The sequence below is a fragment of the Narcine bancroftii genome, chromosome 5 (genome assembly GCF_036971445.1).
Source record: "Narcine bancroftii isolate sNarBan1 chromosome 5, sNarBan1.hap1, whole genome shotgun sequence".
NCBI lineage: Eukaryota > Metazoa > Chordata > Chondrichthyes > Torpediniformes > Narcinidae > Narcine > Narcine bancroftii.
The window spans coordinates 251,327,290-251,342,671 of NC_091473.1; the positions used below are offsets into that span (position 1 = coordinate 251,327,290).

Consider the following 15,382-nt stretch of genomic DNA (forward strand, 5'->3'; position numbering starts at 1 on the left):
GCTATTGGCCATTATTGCCCTGGAAAAAGGGTTCTGGATGTCCACCCAATCTATGCCACCAAAAGAAAGTGCATCTATCTTAATCCAAAGGAAAACTCTTACCCTAAACAATATTTCCCTACACAGAATATTTCTAACTCTCCTCCTGTACAGTCAGAGGCAAGGTAGCTTATTCCCAAAACCTGATTAAGTGTCATTGAACCAGTTTGAGAGACACCTTTTCTTTGCGAAAGTCCAACGATTATACTTGTGACTGCTTTAAGAAACAGTCAGTTATTCTCTGAACTGTAACACTGCAGAAGCTTATGGAGAAAACTAGTTACATAGAAACATAGAAGATAGGAGCAGGAGTAGGTCATTCGACCCTTCGAGCCTGCTCCGCCATTCAACGAGATCATGGCTGATCTTAAAGTTCAGTACCCAGTCCACGCCTTATCTCCATAACCTTTAATACCCTTATACTGAAGAAATAGATCCAATTCCCTCTTAAATAGATTTAATGAACCTGCCTCGACTGCCCTCTGTGGCAATGAATTCCACAGATTCACCACCCTCTGGGTCAAGAAATTCCTCCTCATCTCAGTCCTAAATGGTTTGCCTATTATCCTCAAACCATGGCTCCGGGTTCAGGATTTTCCCATCATTGGAAAGATCCCATCTGCATCCATTCTGTCCAGTCCTGCCAGAATTCTATAGGTCTCTATGAGATCCCCTCTCAATCTTCTAAACTCCAGCGAGTACAATCCCAATTTGCGCAATCTTTCCTCATAAGTCATTCCTGCCATTCCAGGTATCAGCCTGGTGAATCGCTTCTGCACTCCCTCCATTGCAAGAACATCCTTCCTTAGGTAAGGTAACCAAAATTGCACACAATACTCCAGGTAGGGTCTCACCAAGGCCCTGTACAGCTGCAGTAAGGTATCCTTGTTCCTAGACTCAAACCCTCTTGATATGAAGACCAACATACCATTTGCCTTTTTAACCGCCTGCTCTACCTGCATGCTCGCCTTCAGAGACTGATGTACAAGTACCCCTAGGTCTCTCTGCATTTCCTCATCTCTGAATCTATTGCCATTCAAATAGTAATCTGCCCTCCGGTTTGTATTCTTTGGCTTGGCTTTGCGGACGAAGATTTATGGAGGGGGTAAATGTCCACGTCAGCTGCAGGCTCGATTGTGGCTGACAAGTCCGATGCGGGACAGGCAGACACGGTTGCAGGGGAAAATTGGTTGGTTGGGGTTGGGTGTTGGGTTTTTCCTCCTTTGTCTTTTGTCAGTGAGGTGGGCTCTGCGGTCTTCTTCAAAGGAAGTTGCTGCCCGCCGAACTGTGAGGCGCCAAGATGCACGGTTTGAGGCGATATCAGATAGTAATCTGCCCTCCGGTTTGTATTACCAAAGTGGATAACTTCACATTTATCCACATTGTAGTGCATTTGCCATGTATCTGCCCAGTCCCTCAATTTATCCAAATCACACTGGAGCTTCCTGACCCCCCTCTTCCGTGCACACAACCCCTCCTAGCTTAGTGTCATCTGAAAATTTGGAGATATTACATCCAATCCCCTCATCCAGATCATTAATGTAAATTGTGAACAGCTGGGGTCCCAGTACAGATCCCTGTGGTACCCCACTGGTCACCGCCTGCCACTCAGAAAACGAGCCATTTATCCCAACTCTCTGTCTTCTACCTGCCAGCCAGTTCTCAATCCACATCAATACTTTGCCCCCAATCCCATGAGTCTTGATTTTGGAAGCCAGTCGTTTATGCGGGACCTTATCGAAGGCCTTTTGGAAGTCCAGGTACACCACATCCACTGGTTCTCCCCCATCTATTTTACCTGTCACCATCTCAAAGAATTCCAATAGATTTGTCAAGCACGATTTACCTTTTGTAAATCCATGTTGACTCCGTCCGATCCCTTCTCTGCTAGTCATATGCTCCGCTATTACTTCCTTAATAATGGATTCCATTATTTTGCCCACTACTGATGTAAGGCTCACCGGCCGATAATTCCCCACTTTTTCTCTACCCCCTTTTTAAATAGTGGGGTAACATTAGCTACGCTCCAATCCATGGGTACTGATCCTGAGTCTATCGAGTTCTGGAAAATAATTTTTAAAGCATCTGCTATCTGAATGGCCACTTCCTTGAGTACCCTAGGATGTAGATTATCAGGCCCTTGGGATTTATCTTCCTTCAATCCCATCAATTACCCCAAGACCATGTCCTTAGAGATACTGATTTATTTCAGTTCCTCCCTTGCATTAGTCTCCATGTTTCCCAACATCCTTGGGAGATTATTTGTATCCTCTCTTGTAAAAACAGAACTAAAGTAAGAATTTAATTGGTCTGCCATTTCCTTATTCCTCATTATATATTCCCCTGATTCTGACTGCAAAGGACCTACTCTGGATTTCACCAATCTTTTCCTCTTGACATATTTATAAAAGCTTTTGCAGTTGGTTTTTATATTTGCCGCAAGCTTACTTTCGTAATTTATTTTTGCTCTCTTGATTAATCCCTTTGTCCTCCTTTGCTGAGAGACAGCCTCCACAAGAAGATGGAGCTAAACAATCCATAGGATAGTTCATTCAACACTCCAAAGTACAGTCCAACACAAACTCAATTCAGTAAAACCCCCTGGTATCTGGCACCTATGGGGGTAGATGACAGATAAATGAATTTTCTGGTTGTTTGAGATTGCGTATTGTGTGATTAGCGAACTAACCGCCATTTTTAAACATTTTTTTTAACCTATTTATTTTCTGTTAGTTTTTTTTGCTGGTTGCTTGAGGCTGCCAGTTGCTTCAATTCCAAATAATGGGGTTTTAGTGTATATATAAAAAGCTGATAAATACCACCAGGATGACCTAGAAAAGAAAATCTCTTTCTATTTCGCTTTCACCGGCTCCAAGGTCAGGTTGACTGTAACAAATTCATTCACTCTGTACATTATTTTGGAACAGGGAGATTTACGATAATTATAAAAAGTATGTGCAAAATGACAATAATTTAGAATGCAACGTGCAAAAGACACCCCCATTACCCTCTTGTAATGAAGGTTCATGCTGAGACACTGGAAAACGTGAAAAACCTCCATATTTCCAGAACCATCAGCAAGAGGAGACATCTACAAGAGGCAGTGTCTCAAGCAAGTAGCCTTGAGGATAGAGGACCCTCACCACCCAAGCCATGCCCTCTTCTCACTACTACATGATTTTCCTCATGCAAGATTCTGAAGACGAACACTCAGCGGAACAAGGACAGCTTCTTCCCTTTCCACCATCAGATTTCTGAATGGGACAATGAACCACAGACACTACCTCACTTTCTCTTATTTTTGCACTAATTTATTTATTTTAAAATGCAATTCATAGCAACATTTGAACTTGTAATGGTGCCACAACACAATAAATTTTGTGACATGTTCAGGACTATAAATTTTGATTCTGATATTGATAATGAAGTTCACCATCGTTTCAATGCACCAGCATAGCCTTTGGTCAATGGAGAGATGGATATTCACCACAGACCTGGGGCAGAACGCATGGCAGTGATCCCGGCCCTCTTGAATGATTCTGGCACTTGAACTACCTACAGCAGGCACCTCATTAGCTGGTGGAACAACATCAATGTCCTCTCCCAGTTCAACATCCAAAGTATTGAGGTTCCAGTTCCATGTCATTTGCAAAAGTATCAACAGAATCCTGAAGCCGGCACTATATTCCGAGCTCGGTTATGGGAAAAGATCACCAGGCAGATAGTGGAAAAATGAATGTTGGATGACAAAGGTTATTGAGAGACAACATGTGACAAGTATGGGCAATGACAATCAAATGAGCCCCTTTATTAAAGGTGTAGAAGAGAACTTAATAAATTAGAAGGGTAAATTTGACAAGGAAAACTAAGGACAATCTATTCTATGATAGGAGCAAACAGAATAGAGTGGCTCCCCTTCGGGATAAAGGGATCATCGATGTGTGGAGCGGGGGGTAGTGAGCAAGATTCTCATCCGTATTCACCATGGAGAAGGTTGTGCTTCAGTGATGAAAACGATGACAAGCCTGGAGCAGGTCAGTATTAAGAAGGTGGAGGCGCTGGATACTTTGGAATGGATAAATCCCAAGGCTGTATGAGATCCATCACAGAATTTTATTGGAAGAGGTAGGTGGGGCCTTGTCAGAGATCTTTGGATCCTTGGTTGCCATAGATGTGACGTTAGAATACTGGAGAGTTGCTAATATTGTTCCTTTATTTAAGAATGGGTTCAGGGATAAGCCCGATAACTACAGGCCCATGAGGCTTGCATCAGTGGTAGAGAAATTACTGGGGAAAAATTTAAGGTAGTATATTTATATTCATTTAGGCTGATCAGGGACTATCAGTGTGTTTTTTTGTGGGGGGTGGGGGTAAATCCCGTCTTTCTTCATTGAGTTTTTTGAGAGGTAACTGATATCTAGAAAAATGGATATAAAATACGGGATGTGATGCTGAGGCCTCACTTGGAGTACGGGATACAGTTTTGGGCTCCTTATTTAAAAAAGGATGTGATGGCATTGAAGAGGGTTCAGAGAAGATTCTCAAGAATGATTCCTGGAAGGAAGAGATTGGCTTATGAGGAATGTTTGATGTCTCTACGACTGTATCTTGGAGTTCCAAAGAATTGGAGGGTGGGGGGGGGGGGTGGACATCATATAAGCATTTTGAATATTGAAAGGCCTGGACAGAGTAGATGTGGCAAAATTGTTTCCCATGATAGAAGAGTTTAGGATAAGAAGGCACACCTTCAGGATTGAAGGGTGCCCATTTAAAACAGAGATGTGGAGCAATTTCTTTCACCAGAGTGGTGAACCTCTGGAATTCTCCATACTCCTCATGAGCAGCTGTGGAGGCAGGTATTTGGGTGCATTTAAGACAGAGATTGATAGGTATTTGAAATGTCAGGGTATCAAAGGTTATTGGGAAAAGGCAAAAGGCTGAGTGATAGAATGGATAAGTTCACGATGGAATAGAGGAGTGGACGATTGCTGAATGGCCTACTTCTGCTCCTATATCTCATGGACCAAGGCAGGGTGGTAGGTATAGATTTTATGAAGACATTTTACAAAGTTCCGCATGGTAGGATGGTGCAGAAAGTTAAGGCACACAGAGTCCAAGGAGGGTGTCTAAATGGATGTGAAGTTTGCTTTGTGGTGGGGCAGTGGTGGAAGTTATTTTCTGACTGAAAGTCTGTGAACGCTGATAATTGCAAGGATCGGTGTTAGGATTCTTTGTCGTTAGTGATATCTATTCCTCACTTGAATGTGAATGTTGGAGTAATGATTAATAAGTTTGCAGATGACATGAAAGTTGACAGTGTTGTGGATATCAAGGAAGGTTTTCTAAAGCAGCCATTCTCAACGAGGCCACAGCACATTTAAGTTAAACTTTATATCAGCATGGGAGTGTGGCACAGAATTGAAATGATTGGCTTCTGGGAGATCCCTGTTTGCAAAGGCAGCAGAATTGTACACACGTGCCGAACCTGAAAGCGTTAGAGTGGAGGGATTAGAGAGTACAACAATTGTGGAAGTTGTGAGATAATTCTCTTTTTTCTTTTACTCAGAGTGGACAAGGAGCATTCAGGACAGTGTTGTAAACCTTGAGGAGCACCCAGGAACCACATGAACATGGCAGAGAGATCAGACCACCCACTCGCCATCCTGCCAAGCCGTTCCCTGCCCTATCCGGCCACCGCTGCACTCAAAAAACCATGTCATGTGCAACTCCAAAGGCCTGAGAAGAATAAAAGAGGTGGTTAATCAAGAGCAGCTTCTTTTTTCAAAAGAATATGCATCTAAACAAAAACAGAGCTTGGATTGCTGATGGTTTGGACTGAAGGGTGTGCGGCTGCAGAAGGACTGGAGGTGAATCCATGGACACTCAGTGACTATGGAGGGACTAATTTGTTTCTTCTTCTCTGGCTGTAAGAGGTGCTGGGCAATAAGAACATAAGAAATTGAAGCATCTGGCCTGTCCAGCCTGCTCCACCATTCAATGAAATTATGGCTGATCTGATGATAGTCTCATCTCCACTTACCTGCCTTTTCCACATATACCTTAATTCCCCTACTTTGTAAAAATCTATCCAAACTTGTCATAAATATATTTACTGAGGTCGCTTCCTCTGCTTCAAAGAGCAACGAATTCCATAGATTCACCACCCTCTGGGAAAAGCAGTTACTCCTCATCAACCTAAATCTACAATAGAGACATAGCCTCTATTGTGAGGCTATGTCTCCTCATTCTGGTTTTGTCTACCAATGCAAACAATTCACCTACCTCTATCTTATCTATCTTTTATATTTTTATGTTTCGAGAAGATCCCCTCTCATTTTTCTAAATTCTAGCAAATACAGTCCCAGACACTTCAATCTCTTCACATGGCTGAATTCCACTGATAGCATATCTCTTTTTAAATTTTGAAAATTTAGACGTCCAGCATGGTAACAGGCCCTTCCAGCCCAGGAGCCCACAATTACACCCAAATGACCTACAATCCCCGTACGATTTCTAGCAAATACAGTCCCAGACACTTCAATCTCTTCACATGGCCGAATTCTGCTGATATCAAATCTTTTTTTAAATTTTAAAAATTTAGACGTACAGCATGGTAACAGGCCCTTCCAGCCCAGGAGTCCAGAATTACACCTAACTGACCTACAATCCCCATATGGTTTGAACAGTGGGAGGAAACCGGTGCACCCAGAACAGCTGGTAAAAACACAATGCTGGAGAAACAAAGATAAAGTCACAAAGATAAAGGTACATAACCAACATTTCGGGCTTAAGCCCTTCATCAAGGTAAGGAAAACTGTCGGCAGGCATCTTTATTGTTTTATTTTTACCTTGACAAAGGGTTCAAGTTTGAAATGTTGGTTATGTATCTTTATCTTTGCGACTTAAAGCACACTGTTTCACCAACATTGTGTTTTTCCTTTAACCTCGGTGTCTGCTTTACAAATGACCATCTAGTTCTGAGGTTCTCAACCTTTCTTTTTCCACTCACATACCACCTTAAGTAATCCATTACTATCGATGTAGCACCAATGGCGGCTGATTGCAGCCTCTCGCCTATGACACCATCGCTTGCTCATCCGAGCTGTTGACACACTGGCCACCTTCCCATCCAAGCTCCAGCCGTCCAACCAAGTACCCGATACTCCGGCTACCTACCCATCCAAGTTTCTGACGCCCCAGCTGCTCGCCCATCCGTGGACTCATGCCTGGTCACCGGCCCCTGCCCATTCAAGCTCCCGACGCCCCAGCCACCCATCCAGCTGAGTTTCCAATGCCACAGTTGCCCGCCTAGCTCCTGGCACCTCAAACATCTCAGGTGCTTATAATGGTCATAAGTGGTATCTGTGCAACAGTCGACCCCCTAAATTTTACCCTACAAATTAATCCACAAAATTCTACTGTGTACTTTTTGATTACTGAAACTAACACAAATTAGCAGTTTAAAAATTACATACATGAAAAATATTATTAGCAACGTGTATTTCTTGACATCTGTATAAAATTTTTATAACAAAATGTGCATGTAAGAGTAAAAACATTTTTTCATGTCTTGCAGCTCAAACTTATGAAGTTTATCATATGTGACTCTTACATTAAGCAAGTTTGGCTGCCACTGCTCTATGCCATAAGGTACTCTGTGGTGAATGAGGGATTAATTAAGGTGGCATGTGAGCGGGAAAAAAATGTGCACGCAAGAGTGAAATCGTGCATACACATGGCTCTTACACTAAGCAAGATTGCCCGACCCCATCCTATGCCAATAATGGCCCTGTGGTTAGTCAGGATTTACTTAATGTGAGTGGGAAAGGTGTGGATAGGTTTGAGAGCGAGTCCAAGGTGTGGATAGGTTGAAGAGCGAGTCCAAGGTGTGGATAGGTTGAATAGCCAGTCCAAGGTGGGGATAGGTTGGAGAGCGAGTCCAAGGTGTGGATAGGTTGAAGAGCGAGAATAAGTTGGGGATGGGTTGGAAAGCGAGTCCAAGGTGTGGATAGGTTGAAGAGCGAGTCCAAGGTGTGGATAGGTTGAATAGCCAGTCCAAGGTGGGGATAGGTTGGAGAGCGAGTCCAAGGTGTGGATAGGTTGAAGAGCGAGAATAAGTTGGGGATGGGTTGGAAGCGAGTCCAAGGTGTGGATAGATTGGAGAGTGAGTCAAAGGTGTGGATAGGTTGAAGAGCGAGTCAAAGGTGGAGATAGGTTGGAGAGCGAGTCCAAGGTGGGGATAGGTTGGAGAGCGAGTCCAAATGGGGATAGGTTGAAGAGCGAGTACAAGGTGGAAATAGGTTGGAGAGCGAGTCCAAGGTGTGGATAGGTTGAAGAGCGAGTCCAAGGTGTGGATAGGTTGGAGAGCAAGTCCAAGGTGGGGATGGGTTGGAGAGCGAGTCCAAGGTGGGGATGGGTTGGAGAGCGAGTCCAAGGTGGGGATAGGTTGGAGAGCGAGTCCAAGGTGTGGATAGGTTGAAGAGCGAGTCCAAGGTGTGGATAGATTTGAGAGCGCGTCCAAGGTGGGGATGGGTTGGAGAGCGAGTACAAGGTGTGGATAGGTTGGAGAGCGAGTCCAAGGTGTGGATAGGTTGAAGAGCGAGTCCAAGGTGGGGATAGGTTGGAGAGCGAGTCCAAGGTGGGGATAGGTTGGAGAGCGAGTCCAAGGTGTGGATAGGTTGAAGAGCGATTTCAAGGTGGGGATAGGTTGGAGAGCGAGTCCAAGGTGTGGATAGGTTGGAGAGCAAGTCCAAGGTGTGGATAGGTTGGAGAGCGAGTCCAAGGTGTGGACAGGTTGGAGAGCGAGTCCAAGGTGTGGATAGGTTGGAGAGCGAGTCCAAGGTGTGGATAGGTTGGAGAGCGAGTCCGGTATGGATAGATTGAAGAGCGAGTCCAAGGTGGAGATAGGTTGGAGAGTGAGTCCAAGGTGGGGATAGGTTGGAGAGCGAGTCCAAGGTGGGGATAGGTTGGAGAGCGAGTACAAGGTGGAAATAGGTTGGAGAGCGAGTTCAAGGTGTGGATAGGTTGAAGAGCGAGTCCAAGGTGTGGATAGGTTTGAGAGCGAGTCCAAGGTGGGGATGGATTGGAGAGCGAGTCCAAGGTGGAGATAGGTTGGAGAGCGAGTCCAAGGTGGGGATGGGTTGGAGAGCGAGTCCAAGTTGGGGAAGGGTTAGAGAGTGAGTCCAAGGTGGGGATGGGTTGGAGAGCGAGTCCAAGGTGGGGATGGGTTGGAGAGCGAGACCAAGGTGGGGATGGGTTGGAGAACGAGTCCAAGGTGGGGATGGGTTGGAGAACGAGTCCAAGGTGGGGATAGGTTGGAGAGCAAGTCCAAGGTGGGGATAGGTTGGAGAGCGAGTCCAAGGTGTGGATTGCTTGGAAAGCGAGTCCAAAGTGTGTATAGGTTTGAGAGCAAGACCAAGGTGGGGATGGGTTGGAGAGCGAGTCCAAGGTGGGGATGGGTTGGAGAGCGAGTCCAAGGTGGGGATGGGTTGGAGAGCGAGTCCAAGGTGGCGATGGGTTGGAGCGCGAGTGCAAGGTGGGGATGGATTGGAGAGCGAGTCCAAGGTGGGGATGGATTGGAAAGTGAGTCCAAGGTGGGGATAGGTTGGAGAGCGAGTGCAAGGAGGGGATGGGTTGGAGAGCGAGTGCAAGGTGGGGATGGGTTGGAGAGCGAGTCCAAGGTGGGGATGGGTTGGAGAGCGAGTGCAAGGTGGGGATAGGTTGGAGAGCGAGTCCAAGGTGGGGATGGGTTGGAGAGCGAGTCCAAGGTGGGGATGGGTTGGAGAGCGAGTCCAAGGTGGGGATGGGTTGGAGAGCGAGTCCAGGTGGGGATGGGTTGGAGAGCGAGTCCAAGGTGGGGATGGGTTGGAGAGCGAGTCCAAGGTGGGGATGGGTTGGAGAGCGAGTCCAAGGTGGGGATGGGTTGGAGAGCGAGTCCAAGGTGGGGATGGGTTGGAGAGCGAGTGCAAGGTGGGGATGGGTTGGAGAGCGAGTGCAAGGTGGGGATGGGTTGGAGAGCGAGTGCAAGGTGGGGATGGGTTGGAGAGCGAGTCCACGGTGGGGATGGGTTGGAGAGCGAGTCCAAGGTGGGGATGGGTTAGAGAGCGAGTCCAAGATGTGGATGTGTTGGAGAGCGAGTCCAAGGTGGGGATGGGTTGGAGAGCGAGTCCAAGGTGGGGATGGGTTGGAGAGCGAGTCCAAGGTGGGGAAGGGTTGGAGAGCGAGTCCAAGGTGGGGAAGGGTTGGAGAGCGAGTGCAAGGTGGGGATGGGTTGGAGAGCGAGTCTAAGGTGGGGATGGGTTGGAGAGCGAGTACAAGGTGGGGATGGGTTGGAGAGCGAGTGCAAGGTGGGGATGGGTTGGAGAGCGAGTCCAAGGTGGGGATGGGTTGGAGAGCGAGTCCAAGGTGGGGATGGGTTGGAGAGCGAGTCCAAGGTGGGGATGGGTTGGAGAGCGAGTCCAAGGTGGGGATGGGTTGGAGAGCGAGGGCAAGGTGTGGATGGGTTGGAGAGCGAGTCCAAGGTGGGGATGGGTTGGAGAGCGAGTCCAAAGTGGGGATGGGTTGGAGAGCGAGTCCAAGTTGGGGATGGGTTGGAGAGCGAGTCCAAGGTGGGGATGGGTTGGAGAGCGAGTGCAAGGTGGGGATGGGTTGGAGAGCGAGTGCAAGGTGGGGATGGGTTGGAGAGCGAGTCCAAGGTGGGGATGGGTTGGAGAGTGAGTCCAAGGTGGGGATGGGTTGGAGAGCGAGTCCAAGGTGGGGATGGGTTGGAGAGCGAGTCCAAGGTGGGGATGGGTTGGAGAGCGAGTCCAAGGTGGGGATGGGTTGGAGAGCGAGTCCAAGGTGGGGATGGGTTGGAGAGCGAGTCCAAGGTGGGGATGGGTTGGAGAGCGAGTCCAAGGTGGGGATGGGTTGGAGAGCGAGTCCAAGGTGGGGATGGGTTGGAGAGCGAGTCCAAGGTTGGGATGGGTTGGAGAGCGAGTCCAAGGTGGGGATGGGTTGGAGAGCGAGTCCAGGGTGGGGATGGGTTGGAGAGCGAGTCCAAGGTGCGGATGGGTTGGAGAGCGAGTGCAAGGTGGGGATGGGTTGGAGAGCGAGTGCAAGGTGGGGATGGGTTGGAGAGAGAGTCCAAGGTGGGGATGGGTTGGAGAGAGAGTCCAAGGTGGGGATGGGTTGGAGAGGGAGTCCAAGGTGGGGATGGGTTGGAGAGCGACTCCAAGGTGGGGATGGGTTGGAGAGCGACTCCAAGGTGGGGATGGGTTGGAGAGCGAGTGCAAGGTGGGGATGGGTTGGAGAGCGAGTGCAAGGTGGGGATGGGTTGGAGAGCGAGAGCAAGGTGGGGATGGGTTGGAGAGCGAATCCAAGGTGGGGATGGGTTGGAGAGCGAGTCCAAGGTGGGGATGGGTTGGAGAGCGAGTCCAAGGTGGGGATGGGTTGGAGAGCGAGTCCAAGGTGGGGATGGGTTGGACACCGAGTCCAAGGTGGGGATGGGTTGGAGACCGATCCAAGGTGGGGATGGGTTGGAGACCGAGTCCAAGGTGGGGATGGGTTGGAGACCGAGTGCAAGGTGGGGATGGGTTGGAGAGCGAGTCCAATGTGGGGATGGGTTGGAGAGCGAGTCCAAGGTGGGGATGGGTTGGAGAGCGAGTCCAAGGTGGGGATGGGTTGGAGAGCAAGTCCAAGGTGTGGATGGGTTGGAGAGCGAGTCCAAGGTGGGGATGGGTTGGAGAGCGAGTCAAAGGTGGGGATGGGTTGGAGAGCGAGTCCAAGGTGGGGATGGGTTGGAGAGCGAGTCCAAGGTGGGGATGGGTTGGAGAGCGAGTCCAAGGTGGGGATGGGTTGGAGAGCGAGTCCAAGGTGGGGATGGGTTGGAGAGCGAGTCCAAGGTGGGGAAGGGTTGGAGAGCGAGTCCAAGGTGGGGAAGGGTTGGAGAGCGAGTGCAAGGTGGGGATGGGTTGGAGAGCGAGTCCAAGGTGGGGATGGGTTGGAGAGCGAGTCCAAGGTGGGAATGGGTTGGAGAGCGAGACCAAGGTGGGGATGGGTTGGAGAGCGAGTCCAAGGTGGGGATGGGTTGGAGAGCGAGTTCAAGGTGGGGATGGGTTGGAGAGCGAGTGCAAGGTGGGGATGGGTTGGAGAGCGAGTGCAAGGTGGGGATGGGTTGGAGAGCGAGTGCAAGGTGGGGATGGTTTGGAGAGAGAGTCCAAGGTGGGGATGGGTTGGAGAGAGAGTGCAAGGTGGGGATGGGTTGGAGAGGGAGTCCAAGGTGGGGATGGGTTGGAGAGCGAGTCCAAGGTGGGGATGGGTTGGAGAGCGAGTCCAAGGTGGGGATGGGTTGCAAAGCGAGTGCAAGGTGGGGATGGGTTGGAGAGCGAGTGCAAGGTGGGGATGGGTTTGAAGGCGAGTCCAAGGTGGGGACGAGTTGGAGAACGAGTCCAAGGTGGGGATGGGTTGGAGAACGAGTCCAAGGTGGGGATGGGTTGGAGAGCGAGTCCAAGGTGGGGAAGCGTTGGAGAGCGAGTCCAAGGTGGGGATGGGTTGGAGAGTGAGTGCAAGGTGGGGATGGGTTGGAGAGCGAGTCCAAGGTGGGGATGGGTTGGAGAGCGAGTCCAAGGTGGGGATGGGTTTGAGGGCGAGTCCAAGGTGGGGACGAGTTGGAGAACGAGTGCAAGGTGGGGATGGGTTGGAGAGCAAGTCCAAGGTGGGGAAGCGTTGGAGAGCGAGTTCAAGGTGGGGATGGGTTGGAGAGCGAGTGCAAGGTGGGGATGGGTTGGAGAGCGAGTGCAAGGTGGGGATGGGTTGGAGAGCGAGTGCAAGGTGGGGATGGTTTGGAGAGAGAGTCCAAGGTGGGGATGGGTTGGAGAGAGAGTGCAAGGTGGGGATGGGTTGGAGAGGGAGTCCAAGGTGGGGATGGGTTGGAGAGCGAGTCCAAGGTGGGGATGGGTTGGAGAGCGAGTCCAAGGTGGGGATGGGTTGGAAAGCGAGTCCAAGGTGGGGATGGGTTGGAGAGCGAGTGCAAGGTGGGGATGGGTTTGAAGGCGAGTCCAAGGTGGGGACGAGTTGGAGAACGAGTCCAAGGTGGGGATGGGTTGGAGAGCGAGTCCAAGGTGGGGAAGCGTTGGAGAGCGAGTCCAAGGTGGGGATGGGTTGGAGAGCGAGTCCATTTGCAACATGTGTTTCTGAAGAAGGGATCTTGACTGCCATGCAATGGAGTAGAGTGGAGGGAGGGAGGGAGGGGGGACGCAGGACTGGGCAGGGGTCTCCAATGAGCTGGGCCATTTAAATGCACAGGTGGGAAGGGGACGCGGCGGCCATGTCCGCACTGGCGCCCTTGTCTGCCCACAGGTCACGCATTCCGCCGCGCCGCGTGACAGCTCGCCTTGACATTGCATCAGCCTGTCGGCCCGCCCCCTGCCCCTTCCCCATTGGCCCCCGCTCCCACCCACGCCCGCGGGTCCCGAGCCGCTTCCCTCTTGCCATTGGCCCGCGCCGCCCGTCAGTCACGGCGAAGACAGCTGCCATCCAGAGAGCGTCGGAATCCATCGAGGCGGTGGGGGGAGGAGAGGAGAGGGGAGGGGGATGAGGGGGGGGGGGCGGTGGGGGGGAGAGGTGGGGAGAAGCCCCCCAATTCCTGGCAGCCGAAGTCGATCAACCCTAACTTTTACTTTATAATTTTATGGTTAAAGAGACGTTTTGCAAAACTCGGTGACGTGATTTAAGGAAACATTGCAGAGTTAAAACATTTTAAGCTTGTCTGCAGCAACTGTTGGACGGGGAGGGGGGGGAGGGGACAAGTTTGGGGGGGGGACGGGACAGTGGGGGGGGGGACAGTGGGGGGGGGGACAGTGGGGGGGGGACAGTGGGGGGGGGGACAGTGGGGGGGGGGGGACGGTGGGGGGGGGGGGGGTTTAGAGCAAGACGACGCTCGGACCGAGCAAGTGTCGAGCAGGACTCGAGGGAAAGTCACTTTCTCACCTGGTTTTGGCACCGAAAATGCAGCAGGATCGGGCCGGCGCGTCGCTGCAACCAGTCCCCTGGCCTCTGTGAGGATTTGCTGCTCATTGAGGGGCCTGTTTCGCCCCCCACCCCCCTGTCTGTCTCCGTGAGGGGGCGAATGGCCGCGGCGTCCGCCGCTCCGCCGTCACGCGCTCGCTCCTTCCATGCTGGCCCGGGCCGCGTCACGCGGCAGGGGCTCGCCCGCGTCCCTCGCCGCCCATTGGCCGCCGGGAAGGAGGCTCGCCCGCGCGGGCGGGGGGGGGGGAGGCGGCACGTGCCGCGGGCCGCCGTCAATCACGCGCCGGCCCCGCCCCTCCCCTCGCCCGCCAACGTCTGGGGCGCCTTGGGGCTGCATCTTGGCTTCTGCCTTGATGCAGGGTCATGACCTTCAAGGGCTTGGAGTGGCCAGAACCATAGGCTTTCAATTGCTCAAAACTGTACCACCAGGGTTGGCACCCCCCCACCCCCCAAGCGAGGTGCTGTGCCCACCCATACGGTCGCGGCCGTCACTGGCCGCCAGACTCACCTCCCACCCACCCACGCGGAGGTTGATGCACGCTGGCGACGCTCCACCCGGCCGTGCTGCTAGTGGGCGTCGAGCGTCAGTTGACGCATAAGAGCGGCCCTCGTGCCCCCGCCGTCGGAGGGGCGGATGGCGTTAGTGACGGGTCGTTCCCTGCCAACACCCCCCGCCACCCTGTCGACGGTTTCCCGCCAGCAAACCTCCCCCTCGACAGGTCCCCACCAGCAAACCTCTCCCACCCTGTCGACGGGTCCCTGCCGGCATCCCTCCCCCATACTAAATGGTTCCCCCCCCCCTCAAAATTGCTAATGCCCCCCTCTAGCATATGTTCTGGCGCCGACCCTGAACTGGATGTACACTCATGTTGCTTGGCCTGAGTCCAGAACTCGTACTGGGGGAGGATCTGGGCGTTACAGTCTTTATTAGGGGATTCCAAGGGAAGGAGTCACTGGTAAAGTCAGTATGGAGGCAGGCCAGCCATACATACAGAGATGGTAACCAATTGTAATACAGAGGTATCACCACAAAGAGCTCAAACCCAAAACATTGGTTATGTACCTTTATACACTTGCTGGGTCTCTCCAGCATTGTGTTTTTACAACACACCGTAGGTGTTTGGCTTCTGTGCGAGCAGGAATGATTGCTCAAAGATTAAATTGGATCAGTCACATGAGAGGCAATGTAAATTCAGTGCCAGTAGAAGCAGTCTGGGCTTCATGCCAGGAAAATATACTCAATAGGAGCAGGTACAATATAAACTCATTCTAGTAACATCTCCTCCACATTGAGAGACTGGGTATAGACGAGGAGATCTCAGCTCTATCATCTCTG

General features: G+C 51.0%; 1 protein-coding gene across 5 annotated transcripts in view; it reads right to left on the bottom strand.

Annotated features, from left to right (window-relative positions):
* Nucleotides 1-14,245, bottom strand: part of LOC138765192 (Krueppel-like factor 15) — a 54,730-nt gene extending 40,485 nt beyond the window's left edge. For all 5 annotated transcript variants that reach the window (XR_011358519.1, XM_069942118.1, XM_069942117.1 and 2 more), the window contains exon 1: nt 14,008-14,245. The gene's annotated coding sequence lies outside the window, so the exon portion shown is untranslated. The remainder of the gene's footprint in view (nt 1-14,007) is intronic.
* Between the last annotated feature and the right edge of the window lie 1,137 nt (nt 14,246-15,382).